This window comes from Netta rufina (assembly GCF_964035555.1).
Source record: "Netta rufina genome assembly, chromosome: 7".
Lineage (NCBI taxonomy): Eukaryota > Metazoa > Chordata > Aves > Anseriformes > Anatidae > Netta > Netta rufina.
In genome coordinates this window covers 12857525-12876112 of record NC_140130.1, presented here as the reverse complement: position 1 = coordinate 12876112, position 18588 = coordinate 12857525, and the positions used below count along the sequence as shown (strand labels likewise).

Sequence of the window (18588 nt, the reverse complement as noted above, 5' to 3'; positions counted from 1 at the left end):
AGGCTTAGACTAGTTGAGTGACTTTATTCGAGATCCAATTTCAGTTTGAGATTTCTCAAAGTTGAGATGTGCTTGGTTCTCGAATTTATGTTTCAGTTTGGCTCTGACAGGGCGCTGTCTCCTGGTGTAGAAGGACAGATCAGCATGCAGTGGGGCGACAAGTGTTTATGTCCCTGTAAAAGTACACTGTGGGCACTATATAAATAGCACGTTTACATTGCTGCGTTTCCTCAGCTCACATATGTTAAGTTCCTTCTCAGTATGTTACAATCACATGCCATGCCTTCTCTTCCTATTCTTTCAGCTCGGTTTTGTTTTTTTGAGCTGTATCCTTGACTCTTGAAGGCGTGCATCCTGGATCTCAATGCTATCTCGCCACATCATATTTTTAAAGGCTTTATTCTCTTTGCCAAACGAATCAAGTCGCTCTGCTTAAGCTAGACGGGTGTAACGATGCTGTAAACCAGAGCCCCGATCCTTCGCAGAGGATGCCGTGGGTGCCAGCTGCCCGGTGCTTGTTCCCCTCTCAGCTCCCCGGCTCTCGTGTGTGCGGGGTGAGGGACCGGGTGCTCGCGGCAGCTGCCTGAGTGGCACCTCAGCGGAGCTTAGACCCCTGACACCACGCAACCATTGGCACCAGTCTGGCACCAGTGGCGGCTCGGCGCAGGTAGGGCGAGCACAGCAGGAGTTTGACGCGTAACACCCCGTAGCAGACGGGCTGCATTTCCTCAGCCACTGACATCGCGCTGCTGCTGCTCCCCGCTTGCCTCTGGAGCCCCTGTGGAGGCGTCCAGCCCGCAGGGAGCGCGGTCCGAGGGTTGCCCCGCTGCTTTCAGGCACCGCCTGCTCGGCGCGGTGCGGGGCGCGCGGCGCCTTTAAGGGGCCGGCAGGGGAGGGGAGGGGGGGAGCGGCGGCGGCGGCGGCGGGGGCGCGCTCGGCGCGGGGGCGCGCGCGGCCGGCTGGCAGGCAGCGGCATTGTTCGCTGACGTCACTGGCAGGCCGCGCGGCGGCCGCTCTCCAGCTCGCCTTTGTTATTCGGCGCTCCCCGGCCGGCGCCGCGGCCGCACGCAAAACGCGGAGCCGGAGCCGCGCGGGGTGGAGCGGAGCGGAGCGGCGGGGCAGCCGCCCCGGGGGCGGGGGGCGGGGGGCGGGCGCCGGGGATCGGGGGGGGCGGCGCTGCCTCCCCCGCTGTGTGCCCCCCCCCCGGGCTGCGAGCAGGGGGGCGGGCACGGGGCGGGGCTGCGGGGTGTGGGGGGAAATGGGGGGGGTCTGGGGGCGGCTCGGCTCATTAGCAGCTCCTCGTAAAGCGCTGATTGTCCGGGGGGGCACCGGGGAGCAGGGCGGCTGCGGGCGGGGGGCTCCCGAGACCCCAAACGCCGTCCCCCGGGGACCCGCGGCCGGAGCCGCCCCTACCCGGGGGGGCCCCATAGGGTGGCAGGGAGCCGGGGAGCAGCTGCCTCCTGCCCGCCCGGCAGCTTCTCCCCATCGCCGTGCAAAATAATAAACCAAGAAGCTAATAAATAGTCATCAATAACACGGAGCGGAGGCACCGCATGCTCGGCGGCGTGCGGGCTCCCGGGCGGCTTTCCCCCGTGGCAGGCAGGGGGAGGAGGAGGAGGAGGTGCGGGGGGGGGGGTGTTCTCCTGCCTCGGGTTCGCGGAGTGGAAGGGTTTTCTCTCTCCTTTTTTTTTTTTTCCTTTTTTTTTTTTTTTTTTTTTCGTGTGCGTGCAATCCAGGCAGCCTCCGCCGCGCCTCCCCGCCGTAAGCCCGACATTGGCGATTTTTTAACTCGCCTCCCAGCTCCTAACTTGGGGCGGCGTGAGTGCGTGTCTGTCTGTGTGTGTGCGTGTGTGTGTGTGTGTGTCGGGGGGGGTCCATCCCCGCAGGAGGCAGCTCCCTTTCAGATAGGAATCTGGGACAGATTTTGCCAGCAGCCACCGAGCGTGGCCCGCCGGCACGGAGCAGCCCGTGTAACCCGACACTCCAACTTGCCGTGCGCCCTGCGAGTTGATTCACTTACTCACCGCCGGCACCGCGCTGCCGCTCGCTGCCGTGGGCGAGGGAGAGGGGGGAGAGGGGACGGGGAGAGAGAGAGAGGGGAGAGAAAAAAAAAAAAAAAAAAAGGACAAGGGTGGGGGGGGCGGGGGGAGCCGGGCGAGAGGGGGAATAAAAAAATCTGCCTGGCGGAATACCCCGCTAGAGCCGCGGAGCGCTGGGGGAGCGAGGACGGTGCCTGGTGCCGAGCCCAGCCGGGTAAGTTGGGGGGCGCCGCTCGCAGCCCCCCGGGCAGGGGGCGCGGACAATGGGGGGGGAGCGCGGGGAGCGCCCCTGGGGGGCCCGGCCCGGCCCGGCCCGGGGCGAAGTTGGCGGCGGGGGCCGGCAAAACAAAGGGGGCCGGGGCCGGGGGGGCGAGCCCCGCGGGCGAGCTGCTGGCGGCCGGCTCGGGAGCGGGGCCTCCCCGGCGGGCGGCAGGAAGGAGCCGCCGGCGGCCACCCCCCCCCCCTCCCCGCCGGCCTTGTCCTACCCCCGGTGCATCTGTCCGGGGGGGCCCGGCTCGGCTCGGCCCGGCCCGGCCGCCTTTGTGCGAGGGGAGCGGCGGCGGAGCCGCTCCGGGAATGTAAACACGGCGCGGGGCCGCCGGGCTGCGGCCGGCAGCGGGGGGGGGGGGGCGGCGGGGCCGCTGCGAGCCGCGCCGGGGGCTGCAAACTTTGCGCCGCGCCCCGCCGGGGGTCGGCTCCCGCGGCGCCCGGGGGGGTTTGGGGGAGGTTCGGGGGGTTTTGGCCCCCCCCCCCCCGGCGACGGGGGTAATGGAGGGGCAGGCTCCGAGCGGGGCGCCGGCTGCGGGCGGCGCGGCGGAGCCGGGGGGGGGGCGGGGGTTTGCGGCCGGGGTCCGCAGGCCGGAGCGGAGCGGGTGTCGCGGGTGCGTTTTTCAATGCGTTGAGACGGGAGAAGAGGATTTAACTTGGCAGGCTGAACAAATGCTCTATCAAAGGTTTCCTAAGAGACAGTGGGAGAGCGGGGGAGATGAATGACCCGGGGTGGTTTTAGGGTGCTACCTCTGCAGGCTGGCTTTCACAGGCGCAATGGCCATTTAGGGCTCTGAATAAAACTCCGCGCATCAGAAAGGCGACAGGCTTATAAAATTTAAAAGGGCAAAAGCCCATTAATGCTGTGGCAGGGCTCTGGCTCCCAGCTCTGCTTGAGCAGCTCCAAGCGCCTTCAAGTGCCAGAGCTTTTAAGGAATCCCCAGCAGCAGCAGCAGCAGCTCCCCCGGGGTTGCCGGGTGGACCTTGGCCTTGGGCAGCGGCCGACCTGGGGTAGCCTCTGCTCCCCGGCTGGGGCAGCGCGACCAAACGGGAGCCAGGCGAGGGCAGGACGGGAAGAAAGGGCCCAGGGCCGGGATGCGCGGCTCGCAGCTCTGCTGGCTGCAGGCGCCGTGCCGGTGCGGCGGGGGCACGGTGGCAGGGCTCCGAGAGCGCTGCCAGCAGCAGCAGGAAAGTTTCACAAAGGAGTCGAGCAAAATTACGCTCCGCTGACGGTCTCTGGGAGAACAAGGGTCTGTCGAACAAACGTAGTTGGTCTGCGATTCAAACTTCCACTTCCTTCTCTCGATAGAGGGAAATTTACTGTGGCATCAATCTTCTCTTGGCGGGGCCCGATTCAGGTTTGTGAATGCCAGGAGACTTGCTCTGACCTTTTTCTGTTCAAGTTGAGGATGTTGAAACACCAGCCATCAAACAAAAGACACATTGAAAGCAAGATCTGCAATGGAGCACGTGTGACTTTGAGGCTAGTTGAGTGCGTTTGGTGGCTGTTTTCCGCCGAGTTGGGGGGAGGAGGGAGGAAAAGGACGCTTATTTTTTAAATGAGATTATGGAAAACATGACTTGAAATCCTCTAAATATCCCGAAGTCAAGGACCTTTCTTTATTTCTATCTTTACTTTTAAAACGTCTTAGGAAAATGCCTCCGTTTCTTCTATTTTTTTTTTTTTTTTACATATGTCTAATTTGCAAATGACGAGTATATTTTTTCCCCGCAAATGTGAAGATGACCAGTAATGTTACCGAATTTCTGATTTTTTTTTTTTTTTTAAAAAAAAAAAAAGCTTTAGAGAATTAAGTGACTTTCAGATTACAGCTTAAAACAATGAAAAATTCCCTGGGGTTTAATTGACAGACTCACGATTGTATCTACTCAAGATAATACTACCTCAAAAGGTGGCAGATTTAAAGATTACTCTGTAAATTGTAAGTTAAACTTAGTTTGGGCTCGGAGAATTGAAAAAGAACCCCCTCAGGACCAGTCAATGTAGGTATCTAACCTGCCGGTGGCACTCATAACAGGGACAGATGCCGTTATTGTTTGCATTGTTTACAGCCCACAATACCTTAAATGCTGATAATGATTAGAAACAATAATTGAGGCTGTGGCAAAGGATCAATGAAAACTTTGCTTCAGGAAAGAAGCGAGTTGCTGTGTGTGTATGTATGTATACACACAGTATTTGGAGCTGTCTGAGAAGTGCAGTCACCGTGCGGTACAGAACTATGTTTTTAGAATATTTTAAGAAACCCACAGAAGATAATAGATGAGTTTCGGCATAACCTAGGATTTGTACTGATGGGCAGTGGTTACGGGGAGCTGAAAGGAGAGGGCTCCGTGCAGCGCGTTTCCATTCATAACTTTTCTTGGGAGTTGTTTGCACTTTACCCTAAATCTCCTCCACTTTTATAGGTTCCAAAGGTTCTGTGTAGACAAAGGAGGAAAAAAAAAAACAAACAAGCAGCCAACAACCCAAACATCTCGGGTGGCGGTTACATCACTGATACTATAGTTGGAGACAATGTTGGCTGTTTTTTTAGCAACTTGGTGTTTGTGCTAGCAGCTCTGGAGAGCCTGGTTTCTTCTCTTGAAAAGGAAGAAAAATGCATCTCGGAGGAAGTGAATCTGGCATTCGTTTTGCCTTCCCCAGTGTTTCTGGTAGGCTTCAGGTGGTGGGACCCGGCTTCCTTCCCACCCAAGGGGAGGAAAGGTGGCCATGGGTGCTGGTGGGCTGCTGCTGCCCTACCTGGGGCACCTGGCTCCCACCAGTAGCTCGTGCCTGCGATCAGAGATTTGAGCACTGTGCAATTGGCTGATTTGTTCACTCCTAGTTAGACCAATTTTTGTGAAATCCTATCCTCTATTACAGCCAAGTGACAAGGGTATTGCTGAAGAGTTGAGGGTTGGTTTACACTTGTTCTCATCAACTGCCTGTTGTGGGATGAAGAGCATGAGTCCTCTTTATCCATTTCCATATTTTTATGAGAAAGCACCTCATACGGTGCAACAGTACAGAGCACCATGGATGGGCAACGATGTGTCTGCTGCTCAGAGGTGTGTGCTCCTTTCGCTGAATTTGGCATGTGTAAGCTTTCCTGCTGATGGTAAGCGGAGGCTGTGTCAGTGGTATTAGAAATCATTTCTGCTTGAAAATGGTGTCTTTGGCTTAAAAACAAGGTTTGAGAATTGGAACGTTGCTTTGTCATATTGATTTTTCTTCTGCTTCTCTTTCTAAAAGCAAAAACTTCTTGTGTAGCAATTTCATGTTATTTATTTCAGTTGAATTACGCAGGATCATTAGCGTGCCGCTTGGTTAATGTTGGACATTTTTAAAGGTGGCGCAGGCTGCAGGAGCAATGTCCAGGCAATGGGTTGTAATGGATCTCCACAGCTTGACTGTTGGAGGCAGTAGTGTATTATGAGAGCAGAGGATGGTCCTACACTTGTTTTGTGTTATTTTTGGTTCTAATCCTCCAAGTTGTGCTGGAGTTTACGTGGCCTGCAAGGGTGAGGTTTGGGGGTGTTGGTACTGTGCCACTACCCTTTATCAAGTAGGGCAAATTGCTGTGGGTGTTCTCTGTCTGGGGGGAGGGGGAAAGAAAGCTATTTTTAAGCAGGCAGGCAAAATCACTTTCCATCAAATTTCTCCTGCAAGTATCAACAGAGATTAACGTAGTTCTCTGGGAATGACTCACTCATTAAAGATCGTTCCCTTTGGAAGCCCTGGATAGGCAGTCATTCAGTCCAGGCCACCCATAATTTCCTTCAGTTGCCTCCACTTCTTAGACCTGTAGCAAAGGACAGGAAAAGTAACTTGTGCTCCTCTACCAAGTCTCAGGGCAGCCAAACACAGGCCCTTCTAGTGGGGTTGACGCCCTTCTGAATAAGGTTTAGGATCAGATGAAATACCTGGACTCAGACCCACCTGTCCTTTCGCTAGGTAATGCGATCAGTTGAGCTGTTTCGTGTAGCGTATTCATGTCGTGGTAGTGGCATAGAAGCTCTCATGTTAGCACTCCATTCAGATACATGTAGGAAGTGCATCCCTTTGTTGATAATCCGGCATTTGTTTTGACTCGGCAGAGCAGCTTTGAATTGATTCCCAAAGCGACATGGGCAGGCTGTTGGTCCAGCGTGGACGGGGGGAGGAGGGACACAAGACATCACGCCAGTGCTGTGAACGTGCACGGCGCTACCGAGTAGTGCAGTTTGCATAAAGCTGAGTTTGGACTGCCCCTCCTGCTCCTTGTTTGTCTTTGGAAGGAGTTAGGTTTGTTTTTTCCCTCCTGACTTTGTGTGTGTATGCCAGTGGATGGTGGCAAGCTGATTGACACAAGCGGTATGATCCTTGTGCTTGGGCGTCCTCCTGCAGCCCGCGGACCACAGCCAGGTGATGATGCTTGGCTGCCCGACCTGCTGGCCGTGCTGCCCTCCTCGCCCTGCAGAGCCCTGCTCGGCGCTGGCTGTCAGCCTTGTGGTGTTGGAGAAGAGCAGCACTGCTGCGGGTCGGACTTGGGAAGTGGGGACAGCTCCAACCTATGGATAATAGCTGGGCGTCGTCAGAGCTAGCATGAGAGTGAAAGCCACAGGCATCGTGGAAAACCGGCACGAGAATTGATTGTTGTCTTCATGCAGTTGTCTTCAAAGCTGTGGTTGTGACGCTCTGAGGTGTGCCTGGTGGCCTCTGGTGGCTTGGGCTCGCTTGCGTCTGGTCAGCGCAGAGTTAAGTGGAGAGCACTGCCAGCATGGTCTGCCCAATGCACAAACGGGGGCAAGCTCTGCTCCGATCAAGTTGCAGCTCCTTGCAGCTGGGAAATACCATTTGCCATCTTTGCTGATTGGGTATGTGTTTGGGGAGTGAGAGAAAAGGAATACATTGGCAGCAAGCTTGTCTTGTCTTTGGATTTTCCTTTTCTAATGTCTTTGAGGCTGTAGGTCTGCAATGGCTGACCAGCTGGCAGTGAGTGTTACCAGTCTCTCTGTTTCTGGATGGTCTCATAGCTAATCAGAAGGGTATGTATTGGGGCTGCAGTGACATAGATATGTGGCAGAGTAGTAGGGGCTTCAGCTGGCCGCTTGGTAGCAGGAACAGTTCCCTTGATGAATATCTGCTTGTTTCTTGGCTGTAATCCTACTTCCCTCTGAGAACAGCAGAGCCTTTTAGGCTGCCCTGAAATGCATACCCTCCTCTATCTCCATCAGGAAATCTGGAAGGGCAGGTCTCTTATTCCTCAAGACCCATTTCAAGTAGAGGTGAAGTGAGGGAAGGCAGACTCACTGTGTAAGGGCATGGTGGGCCGGGGGCGGCAGAGCAGGGTGCTGCGGAGGCTGGTCCTGCTGGGCAGCTGCTGGTGAGGGGCTGGGGCTGGGGCTGGCCTTCCCTGGGTGCTGCCTGGCCTCACAGCTGCTGAGAAGGTGGGCTGTCACTAGTTGGATCATGGCTTCTACCTCAGCAGAGGTTTAAAAACAGCAGCCTGAAGCTCACGAGGGTTTTTACGACTTCTTTTGTGTATTGCTGCGGCTCAGAGCCTTCCCCTGCGCTGTTGGCTCGGGATGATCTGGAGCGTTGTTCAACAGCCGCCTGGTAAACATGCTGCCTCCAGCTCAAAGGTTGCCATCTGCCTTTGGTTGTTTTAGAGGTGTGACGGGAAGAAAACAAAGCGGAAGAGTTGAGTGGCGGTGAGGAAGGGCTCGTGTCTCGGGCTATAGTAGTGCACGCCCTGGCTACATTGCGTGCTCAAGGAGGTGAGGACAGCTCGGTGTCCAGTTGTCCTGCTGCCCCAGAGCCCAGTCTGAGCATCTACTCATCCAGCCAGAAGGTGGCTACCCCTGTAGAAGGTCTGAAAATAAAAACATACCCTGTATATCATCACTCGAACATACGCTTTAGCTTTTCCTTTGCATTGCATGTAGCTGTAAGCTTTTTGCTGTGTAAATGGTTTTAAGAAAACACACCTTATAAACAGAAAAACCTGTTCAGAACATGTTTTGGCTTAAAATGCATGACAAAAATACAAGTAACTGAAACCAGAGTAGTTTGACAGCCAGCACTGTCACATTTGCATTTTAAAGCTAAGACATTGATGGGCCAACAGAAGATCCATTTGGCTTTCCATCCTTTTTTTTTCTCCCCCCCGGCCGCTTTTCCTCTATCCCCCCAATAAAATAAAAAGGCAGGATAAAAGCTTTAAAAAGCATTTTTAAAGACTTTGTTGACATTGAATTCTCAGAAGAACAGTTTGTTTATATATCTCTCTATATACGAAAGAGAGGACGGTTTATTATCCTGCAGGTTTGCAAGGGGAAAGAAGAATGATGTGGTTGTCAGGCAGTCTACCCGATCTGTTGGTGTCTTGCTTGTAAAGTCTGTGTTTGTTTAATGCTCTTATAACCCTTTTCCCGGCAGCGGGATCACAGAAGTTAACTTGTTTAGAGCTAGTATACAGCTTACGTTGGCCTCCCTTGCAGCAACCCAATGCCTGCCCCAAGCCTTTTCAAAGAAAGCTTTTCTTCCCTCCTCATCTTAGCACAGGTTGATGCACTTTACATTTGATTACACAATTATTTTATTTTTTATTTTTTTAATATGGGAATGCTTGTTCTAAAAAGACTTTGGGCTGTGAGCTGTCATCCTGCAAATGCGCTCGGGATCCTGACTATCTGCACGCCGGGGTCTCTGCTCTTCGGGTGCTTTGGGAAGCCATTAAGTGCCCCAGCAGCCACTGTCTGTGTTTCACAGCAAGTCAGGGCACTGAGCTGTGATGGGTGCGTGCCTGCAGACACGGGTGGCAGCTCGGTGACTGGAAACACAAGTGCAGCGTGCTGTGTTCATGAGGCTGGTTCGCTATGGACGTAACGTGTTTGGCATTGTCGCATTGGCAGGTTTCTTGCCTCAGGTCTGCTCTGATACAGCTCTCAGGGTGAGGCTCAAAGCCACTCTCAGTTGCTCTTTGAGAAATGTATTGCAAGAACTATACATGCATCTCTTTGGTCCCCCTCTCAAGCATGAGATTCCTCCCCAAACTTACATCACTGGTTTAAAAAGCCTGGGATCGCAGTCCAGCTGGAGTGTGATACCATTAGACGCAGGAGCCTACTGGCTTTCCAACTCAATGCATAGCTTTGGCTTTTGGCACTGTAAAAATCTGACATCTCGTGCATTAAAATCATAACAGCATTATGTAAGGAGAAGTTATTTTAGGTCAGTAGCAGAGCCTCAGAAAACTTGGTTAAAGCCATCTCGAGAGCTGAGACGCGTGGGCTTGCATACTGCTGTGGCTGGTGGTGGCGTGCTTCTGACCTCTGTGCACGATTCCCAGCCCGTGTCCTGCTGCTGCGGGGACACCTCAGGGGGACCTCGGCCGTGCTCAAACACCCTACGGTGCTGGGAGCAGGCGCTGGGTGCCAGGAGGGCTCTGAAGCCTGGCCGAGGAATGTCACACCTCTCCCTTGGGCGCCTGCTCTTGGCTTGTGGCACGGACGGCGCTGCTTCAGTTGGCCTTGTTGTTCTTCGTCAAGGGACAGGAAAATTATGGCAACAGCTGCTGCCAACCTACAGGAAACAGAGTGTGGAATAAACCTGGGGGAGCCTTTGAAATGTTTTTAATAACAAATAATTCCAGTATTTAACCAAGGTGCACCTTAGGTGTGAAAGATGCAACACTCTGACTTCTAATAGTGTAAGGTGCCTGCCTTCAGGACCAAGGCTGGCACACCAGATGATGCTCAGGTGTGTTGCAGACAAAGGGAGGAACATTCAGACCTTGTTTATACTTCAGAAGGAATCAGCAACAGGACACGTGATAAATATTTTAAAGCCATTGTGTAGAGTGCATGAAATGGCAATGAAGCCTGAGCAGGGAGGCGATGGGTGCGCTTCCTGATGGAGCAGCACAGGCGGAGAGCAGGAGGCTGCCCCTCGTGCAGAGCAGGCAGTGCTTGGGCTAAGGGGTAGCTGTGTGAGCAAATGCCTTGAAAAAGGCAGTGCTACGGACTTTAGAGCTATTGGGATTACAGCAGGCTTGGAGAGGACTCTTATTCCACCTTCATCAACAGCAGATAGCTTTTTGTGAAGAGGGCAGTGGACGGAGGGACCAGGGAGGTGTGTGGTCTGCAGGGGAGCGCAGCAGGCATCTGCCAGGGGGTGCGGAGCTGGGGTTTGAGGAACTGGTGGGGGCAAGCAAATGGGCACCTTAAATTCAGGGCTGTTTTTTTAATCACTAAGCAAAATACTGGGATTGCTTTGTCTCTAAATAAATGCAGAAATATGTGAAATTTGGGATTCATTTGTTCAAGTTCCTTTTGTTAACTGATTGATACATGGAGCATCCGTTTGGAAGAGTTTGGCGTGTATCCCTCTAGGATAACAGAGCATGGTTGCTTGCCCCAGGCAGAAATTGGTACCTGTCCTAAGGCACTATTTTTTAACCTTTGTGTACCTGGCATTAGTGCTTCCGTAGCTGCAGCAGTGTCCTCAGAAGCACGGCACTGGACACGTACACCTAATGGAGCTCTCACGTCTGTTTGCCCTGTAGCTGGGAGTACTAGATGGATGCAGGTAAACATCTTAGTTGAATTGAGCCGAGGGGAGGGCAGCAGGCTTGCCGTTGTGAAGCTCCCGGGGTCTGCCATGGTGACTAAGACGGCTTGATAGCTTCCTTATTGGCCACCATCTGCCGGCTGGGCTCTGAGCACGGGGAGCAGCACACGGGGAGCAGCGCGGGCGCTGGCACGGCCAGGGGCTGGCTGCTGGTCGGGGGCACTGGGCAGTGTGGTGGTAAACAGCAAAGCGCAGTGCTATGGAGGCTTCTGGTCACAGTTCTGTGGCAACCTGTCATTAGATTTGTTAAATCACTTGAAAATGAAATAAAAGGAATTTTAAGAGACAGTGTTTTCATTTGATTAAATTTTCTGTCCTGAGTGTGTAGATAAATTATTCACTCAGCGCGTGAACCCTTCGTGAAACCTCTTGTGGAAGGAAGTCCTGTACTCGTGCCAATTTTCGGGGTACCACTCCTCCGAAAATTCCACCAAAATTTCTAATTTTTCTGGCAGTCTGTGGTGTTGTCTGTGTTAAAATTTTTCATTTAAAACTTTGAGTTTGGTCATCCAAAAAGGAACAGCAGTGTGTCGGCGCGGAGTCTCTGTCCTCCTTTGTCTGAAACTGGAGCTGCAGCCCTCACCACCTCTTTCTCAATAAAGAGAAATGTAAATCAAAAATACTTGTAATGTTGCCAACATCTTGTCCTAGCAATATCCCAGCATACTAAATTATACAATGAAGAAACATAGTTCATATCTCCTGTCACAAGAAAAAATACATTTTTAAGTATATCTCTGCTCTATTCATGCTCCTTCAGCGTTCATGAATTTATTCTTTGTTCTGCTGAAGGCAACTTCACCTGATAAACTCCTTCTTGAAATAATGAAGGACTGCGGACTTAGGCTCTTGTTGTCACCGCTGCACCTGACTGAGGAATAATTTGTAACGAAATAAAATGCACACATGCTAATCTCTTGTGAAGATTGTCTGACATCTTCGTTTAGTAAGGATTAAACCCTGCAAAAGGAACACAGAGGAGGCAGGAATTCTCTGGCAGTTGATCTATTTGTGTGTTTAACGTAGAATATTTTTAGCCTGAAATACAAAAATACGTACTTCTGTATCCAAAGAGACTGTTGTTTCCATTTATTTTAAAACCCTGGATGGGAAACAAGATGTTAGACCTATTATAATGCAACCCAGTAATTAACATATGTTGGCCTGCCTCTGCCAAGGCTTCCGTGTGAGTAATGCAAGTTGCACAAGTAAAGGAGTCAGGTTGTTTGTCAGTGAAGAGCCGTACATATATGCATGAGTGATCAGATTGTAGAGGCATCATCTGAGGCTGGGGTGGGAATCTGTGTTGGAATATAAAAGCAATTAGAGTTGTCCTCTCGGCTGTGTGAGGTTTGGAAAACTTAGTGTTTTTTTTTTTCTCCGGTTGTTGCCAATAAAAGAAATTATCCTGTGCAGGACAAAAAAAAAAAAAAAAGAGATAATGATCAACGGAAGCTTCCAAGCTTTTGCTGTGTTTGTGTTTAATTCCCCAATTATGGGGTGACTGGAGGGAGGAGTCCTGGGGATGCTCTCAGCTGCAGGAGGTCTCTGTCTCAGGCTCTCAGAGGTGACAGCGCTGCAGGCACGTTGCGTGGGTGCTGGGGCAGGGATCCCCCTTCCCTCTTTGGAGGGGCCTTCTGTGACACAGGAGGGGGTGACTTTGTTGAACTAGACACGTGTTATCTGTGCTAAAAGCTAATATAGAGGTAGTCCTAGCTAGAAAGCACATTTTCATGTGAAGCACAGACTGCACGTGTTCTCTAGAGATTTGTTACTTCCACCCAATGTACACCTTGCATGGTTATGCCAGTTAGGTGTAGGGAGAAGGAGAAGGAAGGAGCAAAAGATGAAAAAAAAAAAAAAAAAAGTGTATGCAAAATCAAATCACAGGTGAGTCCAGATTTTCCTTGTTTCCCTCCCCCTTGCCCCCCAACCAAGAACGTACATGTATGAGCAATTAGGACCTACTTTCCTGGTAAGCATTATGGGAAGACGAAAGGTGTATTGTGCGTTCAAACAAATGAAATGCATCCTCAAAAGAGTTTGAAGGTCGTATGTTCCTGAACTCTCAAATGTGCTCTAATTAGTCCTCTATTTAAAAGCAGGCTTGGGTTGTTAACCTGGGAGCAGACGGCTGCACACCAGCTAATGGTTTAATGGGAGCTCCCACCTGGTGACTGTTCTCTGCGCGCTGCTCCTGATGTGACCCAGTCACCTGGGGTGGAGGGACGGGGACGTGGAGGGGTGATAGGATCAGTTGACATCTGCATGCGTTGTAAGTGTTGACCTTCAGACACTGGGGGTTCTTCGGTACTTTACTGTGGTAGAGTGTAATGCATCATCACTTTTCCTTTTAGAGAGTTACGTGTTTAATTTGTAGCTTCTATTTTGACACTATCTGTTAAGCTATAAATAAAGCTTGACTACAACAACGATGGCCTTCAGGCTACCTTCGGACTGTAAATTCACAATTGTTGGTTTTGCCTTGTCATTTTCAAGCTGTGTACCCTGGGTGGTGTTGAAGAAAAGAACTTAGAGAAATGTGGGTTTAGTGCCTAGAGTACTGATCAGTCAAATTTAAGATTGCCAACCTTAAAAATACTCAGACACCACAAGCCAGGCCCATAGGACTGTTCAAAAAAGTGATAAACTTGGCTTTCCACAATCTTGCTTTTGGGGCTTGTTGAAGGTTTGTATTTTCAAGTCTTACTCACAGTCACAAGCGCTAGAAACTCATTGAATAAGCAGCGATGCTGTTACTATCTGTTGTCTTAAGGAGTTGGGGCTTCAGTGTGTATGTGAAAATAGTGCTAGATGTAGCTCCAGGTCTCCTTGCTTGTTTCTGTTTTGTGCTCTGTGGTGCTGGCTGCAGTTTGGTGAGGGAGCCCCATCGCACTGCAGCCTGGGGGACACTCTCCCCAGAGCAGGCCGCTGGCAATGCTGTGCCCCTGTTTGGCAACCAGTCCAATGTCTCGTGGCTTTCCCCCAAATAAAGCATGGACCGTGTGGGTTAAAATTTCTGATTCTCAAATTGTTCACATCTGGAAAACGCACTGAGAGCTTGAAGGGCAATTGTTGGGTTTAAAACCTGTTCCCCCTTCCACTACTGTTAGTCCAAAACAGGCAGATATGCAGCAGGTTATTTTGAAGATCCTGAAAAAACTGGTTGCTCTAAGGGGGAAAATAGCTAGGTGGGAAAAAATGCTTGGTGAGAAAGGTGTAGTTGGGTTTACCTCCTTCTTAGCATTTGGGTTGTAAAAAGTGAGGTTGCTGAATTAGTATTAATATTTGTTATGCATTTAAATACCTGTCAGAAGGCTTTGTGATCTATGGGTACTACTTCTGTCCTCACTCACAAATCAGCAGATGTCCCCAGGACTGCTGGACATCCATCCTTTGGAGGTGTTTATGAATAAACAGTTCTGCCTGTCGTAATTTTGGTTGGTCAGGTCCCCCTGAATTGCTGCACTCGGTGCGGTTGTGCTAACACTTAAATACTGCCTGTGAGGAGGTTTGATTAAAATTGCATCTCTAGGTGCGTGCTAAATACCTCTGATATCTCACCTACAGACAGTGGTAGAATTGTTGGTAAGAATGACAGCTGCAGGCAATAAATGAGGACAGTAATAGAAGGCTCAGTGCTGGGTAGAGCATCGTAAATCATGGGGCGAGAGCAGCGAGAGCGCTGACAAATCGGCGAGCAGCTGCAAACAGCACTTTCCAGGTAAGAATTATTGCGCTCGCTCCCGATAACTGCTCAGAAACCACCTCTTCCTTGTACGTGGGCGACTTCCCCGCTGCACGGCCGCTCGTGCTGGTGCAGTCGGTCGAGCTCGAGTGTTTTTCCCTGGGAACGGGGAGTGTTTCGCCTGGTGTCATCTCCGTACCGTGCGCCCAGCCTTTGTTTTCGTCCCGGGCGTGTGCCAGTGTGAGCTGTTCCTTTCTAGGAGGAATATCCTAATGCTTTTTGCAGCCGATGAGCTGTTCTATTTAGTTTCCTCGGAGACTTTGAAGAAGTGTTTTTTGGAAGGTGCAGAGAAGGGGCCGTGTTTGGCTGGTTTTAAGCTAGCTTGCTTTGTTAGCTTGTGCTAGGGGGAGTTGGGAGTGAGCCTGTATGCTCCTAAACAAAATAAAAAAGTAAAAATCTGGAATAGTGCAGTTCAAGTACAGGAGATAACGATCTAGTCACCCAGAAAACAATCTTACTCCTGCACTGTTAGAGAAATGAAAAGTATTTTAATGGAATAACGATAGGAAACAGATGGCAAAGGGCTAGCAACTGAAATGTTTTTGAACACTAAAAAATAAGTGTCAAACACATGTCCCATATTTTAATTATAGCTGAAAGCGTCACGTGGCAGAACGCTTTCAAATTCTGAAGTCTTTTATGTAAATATTCAACCTTAATTTCTACTTTTTTGGTTACTGGGTGTTATTCTTGGTAAACTCGAGGCTTGGGGAGGGTTCGGCCGTCACAAGTTCCTGCGGCGAGCGCCGAGCCTGCAGAAGGGCGTTGCGGTTGGCACACGTCCATGGCCGTGTGAGCGCGGGGGCTCAGAAGGCCGCCCGCTGGATGCGAGCGCTGTCATTTGGCTTGACGCGGGAAGCGGGTGGTGCAGGAGGGCTGCTGCTGGGGAGGCAGGCAGAGCAGCTTGGGTGGCGCGGTGCTGGGTGCCCGGTGGGGGCTCCCTCAGGGTCACTGCCCCAGGGGCTGGGCACGCACTCGAGATGCAGCATCTTGTGCACAGAGGGAGCCTTTGTGGGCGCTGCTGCTGCAGGTGGGCTTGCGTGAGGTGTGCCTGGTGGGGCTGTGCCCACTGGTGACACTGTGCTGGTGTCCGCAGGTGCTTGGGGTGGACATTTCGGTTTTGATGCACCGTGCTTATAGTTGGGCAGCATCTGTCCTCCTGTGGGGCTTTGAGCAGTGTACTTAGAGCATACAAATAAAGCGTTCCCAGGAGATGGTCCTTGAAACAACATTATTTACATCATTATTTACATATATGGTAATCATGGGTCTACGTAAAGCTGCAGGCCTCACTTGCAGCACACACACATGTATGTACAGCCAGCACCAGGCTGCTTCCACGATTAGCGGGTCTTGTTTTGAAAGGCTTTGCTGCCCCAATGTTTGCTCCCGTTAAGGTCACTGGCTGTGTGACTCACGGTCAGTGGGATCAGGTCACTGACTGGGTAAAGAGCTTTGTTTTTTTGGGGGAGTGTTTTTAGCCTTTGCATCGCCCTCCCCCCGCCCCAATTAAGGTTAATTATCAGCTGAGGTAGCTGCTGTTGATACGGCTGGCTGCACTGTGCCCAACCCCTGTGCTGACCAGGGGCCACGCTGGGAATGCAGGAGGCAGGTTGGTGGGGGCCAAGACCCCCCCAGCTCAGCTGTCCAGGCTTCCCCTGTGGTCCACAGTCACCTTCCAGTTCCCCCAAGCAACAAAAAGCATTTGCACACACCAAAACAAATTATTTTTCCAGGAACAAATGCTTGTTTTTCTTCTGTAGAACATTCTTCAAAAGTTAACAGCCGTCCCAGAAGTTATTTTTCGATGTTCCTCTGGTATTTCTGTAACATGCGCAGTGTGTTCAAACGCAGGTCTTTGTGCATTTTTCTTGAAGTCTTGCTGAACTTCCATCCTCCCTTGATTTAATGCTGGAAGTGCTGAAGGGTGCCATTCATCTGGCTGGTGGTACGGTGGTTTTTAGAAAACAAGCCGGAGGACATGTACCTGATTGAGCTCCATTCCCAGCAGCACAGGACTTTTGCACAGGTTGTCCCCAGTGTGGCCATGTCCTGCCCTTGCCCAGTCCCCATTCTGACAGGAGCCACAAAGGGAAGGTGTGTGAGTGCCCAGCTGGGTGCCAGCTGTGTCACTTGTTGTGTCCTCTGGAAGATGGTGAGAAGCGGTATGTCTTGGAGGTGGTGCTGGCCGTGCCATCAGCACAGGGTCACTGAGCACAGAGAAGGGAGGGTGACAAGTGAGCAAGGGGCTGTCACTCCCAGATAGGCAGTAGCTTGAGCACAGGGCAGCATGCAGAACTGTTTTCCTCAGCTGTTTCTCCTGGCTAGGGGTAAGCAACATTGTTAATGATGTGCGAGCTGTACCGTGATGCCCAGTACAAGCACTGTACTCTGTGAGAAGGACGGGCGACCAGTGCTTCCATCCTCAGGCTGTGGCTTGGCCTGGCTGGGGCTGCTTCAGCCGCTGGTTCCCTGCTGCACATTACTCCCATCCGTACGCTGCGTGAGCATCAGTGTTTGTGCAGGTGTGTGATGAATCAGACTGCTGAGCTGATGGAGGAAACTAAAACCTTCTTGCGTTTCAGTGCAAGTTCTCCCTCCTGGCCCCCACCTCTTGGTTCCCCTCTCCTTTTCCCTGTGTGGATGTGCAGGTCATGCTGGGAGTATGGCATGGGTGGCAAAGCTGTGTGGGGCTGGGGAGGAGCACTTGAAGTGGTGCTCCTGCCTCAGGAAGTCAGATGGATCCCCAGCCTCACAATTAGCTGAACATCATAAACCCAGCTCACAAACAGATTGGGTCAAGTGATTAAAACCACGGTATTGTGATTTGCATAAACTTACTTTCCTATTAGTGCTAGAGCATCTGTTGCTGGGAGCAGGTAGGCTCTCACTAAATGGGGACAAATTGCTGGGAGTATAGCCCTGGGAACTGGCCGGGGGTCTCAAAACCATGAACCAAGTCAGTGAAGAGAACTTAGCTCTTCTGACACTGCCTGTGCTAGGCACCAGCCAGCTCCTAGGTCGAGTTGCTGACTTGGGAGGCTGGACATCTCCAGCAAAGTGAGGTAATGCTGGAAACACTTGGCCACCTGGGGAGTGTGGCAGGGCCAGGGCTGCCTGCTCTGGACAGGAGCAGAAAGGTCTGCAGAGGGTGCCTCCAGGTGCCACAGGCTGTGGAAGCTCTAATGTGGATCTTATGCAACATGGGATCCCCTCCCCCTCTTTTGTCTGTATGAACTGCTGTTTTACTGAAATGGATGGCTTCCTTTTCTGTCAGAGCAGGTCATGGGAACTGCTCACTGCAGAGCTGGCAGGAGGTAGCGCTAACCTCGACACCCATCCTCTCCTAGGTTTGGTATGCCTCGGGGATGCCTCCAGCACAGCCGTCCGTGGCAGATAAAACCACAATATGTTGTCAGAAAGCGCTCGGTGAGGTCTGAGCCAGGCTCCCCCATGCAGAGCTGAAGCATTCCCACTGGGACCCACTCCTCCCAGGGCAGAGGCCCGCTGGCAGCAGCCCCTGGCCACCTGCTCGTGCCTTACGGCCGGGACGCGGCCTCAGGACGTGCAGGAGCGGTGCCGTTCCTGTGACCGGCAGGGACAGGGGCTCCTGGGCACCACAGCGATACAGATAACCCTGGCTGTTAAACCGCGTGTCTTGACTAGCTGCCAGTGGTGGCTTTAAATTATTATTCCGTAAGTTCCCGAAGGAACACAGCGTGCCGTATTTTATGCTCCCTGCTCTCAGTGTTGTTCTGTAGCTTGGCGTGGGGTTTTGGCTCTCAGGCCAGCTCACGAGTGGCCCCATTGCTTGGGTAATTGCAGAGTGCATCGCTCTGGTTGTAGGTGTTTGTGTCATCTGCGGGGTGCCTCACAGCCCTGGAGGGCTACGCATCCCCCTTGATTACTTGGTATGT

At 51.9% G+C, this 18588-nt stretch overlaps 1 protein-coding gene across 6 annotated transcripts in view; it reads left to right on the top strand.

The window, feature by feature from the left end:
* Nucleotides 1-2160: 2160 nt before the first annotated feature.
* ZMIZ1 (zinc finger MIZ-type containing 1) overlaps nt 2161-18588 on the top strand; it is a 345320-nt gene continuing 328892 nt past the window's right edge. For all 6 annotated transcript variants that reach the window (XM_084290259.1, XM_084290257.1, XM_084290258.1 and 3 more), the window contains exon 1: nt 2161-2253. The gene's annotated coding sequence lies outside the window, so the exon portion shown is untranslated. The remainder of the gene's footprint in view (nt 2254-18588) is intronic.